A 2,500-nucleotide genomic window follows, 5' to 3' on the forward strand; every position below is an offset into this window, starting at 1 on the left:
GTGGGGCGCTCTGGGTTTGTAGTTGGTGATGTGCCTGAGCCCTTTGGCAGACAGAAGCAGCGTCGTTAGTAGAGAACTGGTGTTTTAGTGTCTCTGAGTACAGTCGTTTAGCCTCTCTCACCGCTTTGCTAAACCTGTTCTTCGACTCCTTGAATCTGTCTCTATCCCCACTCCTAAACGCTTCCTCCTTCTCCAACCTCAACCTTTTGAGCTTTGCTGAGAACCAGGGCTTGTTGTTGTTAAAGTTCACCCTGGTACGTGTTGGGATACAGCAGTCCTCACAGAAGCTGATGTACACAGCCTCTGTGAGTTCATCCAGACTATTGGTAGCAGTCGTGAACATATCCCAGTCAGTACAGTCTAAGCACGCCCGCAAATCTTCCACAGCCTCACTGGTCCACTGTTTAGATGTCCTCACAGCAGGTTTACAGAGTTTTAGTTGCTGCCTGTATGCACGAATCAGGTGGACCAAGGGAGTTCTGTGCGAGCCGAACAGCCCCGTGACCCACAAGAGAAACATCCCCGCCAAATTCGAGCGTTTGACGGGGTCTATCCGTGAAAAAATATTCACGTTTTTGAGTGCACATGCATTTCTGCTGCAAATGCCTCTGGAAGTTTCATGCCGTTCGTATGCCAATTGTGGCAACACGAAAATGACCCGTTTTCCCATTCCGAGGGATTTCTGTGCGACCCTAACAGCCCCGTGAGCCACAAGAGACACATCCCCGCCAATTTCTAGCGTTTCACGGGGTCTATCCGTGAAAAATATAGACGTTTTTGAGTGCACATGCATTTCTGCTGCAGATGCCTCTGGAAGTTTCATGCCGTTCGTACGCAATGTGGCAACACGAAAATGACCCCTTTTCCCATTCCGAGGGATTTCTGTGCGACCCTAACTAACAGCGCCCGTGAGCCACAAGAGAGACATCCCCGCCAATTTATAGCGTTTCACGGGGTCTATCCGTGAAAAATATAGACGTTTTTGAGTGCACATGCATTCCTGCTGCAAATGCCTCTGGAAGTTTCATGCCGTTCCTATGCAATGTGGCCACACAAAAATGACCCGTTTTCCCATTCCGAGGCATTTCTGTGCGACCCTAACAGCCCCGTGAGCCACAAGAGAGACATCCCCGCCAACTTCTAGCGTTTGACGGGGTCTATGCGTGAAAAATATTAAAATTTTTGAGTGCACGTGCCTTTCTGCTGCAAATGCCTCTGGAAGTTTCATGGCTTTCCTATGCAATGTGGCAACACGAAAATGACCCCTTTTCCCATTCCGAGGGAGTTCTGTGCCACCCTAACAGCCCCGTGAGCCACAAGAGACACATCCCCGCCAATTTCTAGCGTTTCACGGGGTCTATCCGTGAAACACATAGAAGTTTTTGAGTGCACATGCATTCCTGCTGCAAATGCCTCTGGAAGTTTCATGCGGTTCGTACGCAATGTGGCAACACGAAAATGACCCGTTTTCCCATTCCCAGGGATTTCTGTGCGACCCGAACAGCCCCGTGAGCCACAAGAGACACATCCCCGCCAATTTCTAGCGTTTCACGGGGTCTATCCGTGAAAAATATCAATTTTTTTTTGACTGCACATGCATTTCTGCTGCAAATGCCTCTGGAAGTTGCATGCGGTTCGCATGCAATGTGGCGACACGAAAATGACCCGTTTTCCCATTCCGAGGGATTTCTGTGCCATCCTAACAGCCCCGTGAGCCACAAGAGAGACATCCCCGCCAATTTCTAGCGTATCACGGGGTCTATCCGTGAGAAATATTCACTTTTTTGAGTGCACATGCATTCCTGCTGCAAATGCCTCTGGAAGTTTCATGCGGTTCGTATGCAATGTGGCGACACGAAAATGACCCGTTTTCCCATTCCGAGGGATTTCTGTGCCACCCTAACAGCCCCGTGAGCCACAAGAGAGACATCCCCGCCCACTTCTAGCGTTTCACGGGGTCTCTCCGTGAAAAATATCACATTTTTTGAGTGCACATGCATTTCTGCTGCAAATGCCTCTGGAAGTTTCATGCGGTTCGCATGCAATGTGGCGACACGAAAATGACCCGTTTTTTCCCATTCCGAGGGATTTCTGTGCCACCCTAACAGCCCCGTGAGCCACAAGAGACACATCCCCGCCAATTTCTAGCGTTTCACGGGGTCTATCCGTGAAAAATATTCAATTTTTTGACTGCACATGCATTTCTGCTGCAAATGCCTCTGGAAGTTTCATGCGGTTCGCATGCAATGTGGCGACACGAAAATGACCCGTTTTCCCATTCCGAGGGATTTCTGTGCCACCCTAACAGCCCCGTGAGCCACAAGAGAGACATCGCCGCCAATTTCTAGCGTTTCACGGGGTCTATCCGTGAAAAATATTCACTTTTTTGACTGCACATGCATTCCTGCTGCAAATGCCTCTGGAAGTTTCATGCCGTTCGCATGCAATGTGGCAACACGAAAATGACCCGTTTTCCCATTCCGAGGGATTTCTGTGCCAC

This window comes from Petromyzon marinus, unplaced genomic scaffold, assembly GCF_048934315.1.
Source record: "Petromyzon marinus isolate PM22_M1 ecotype Great Lakes invasive population unplaced genomic scaffold, UKy_Petmar_22M1.pri1.0 PM_G_Scaffold_18, whole genome shotgun sequence".
Classification (NCBI taxonomy): Eukaryota; Metazoa; Chordata; class Hyperoartia; order Petromyzontiformes; family Petromyzontidae; genus Petromyzon; species Petromyzon marinus.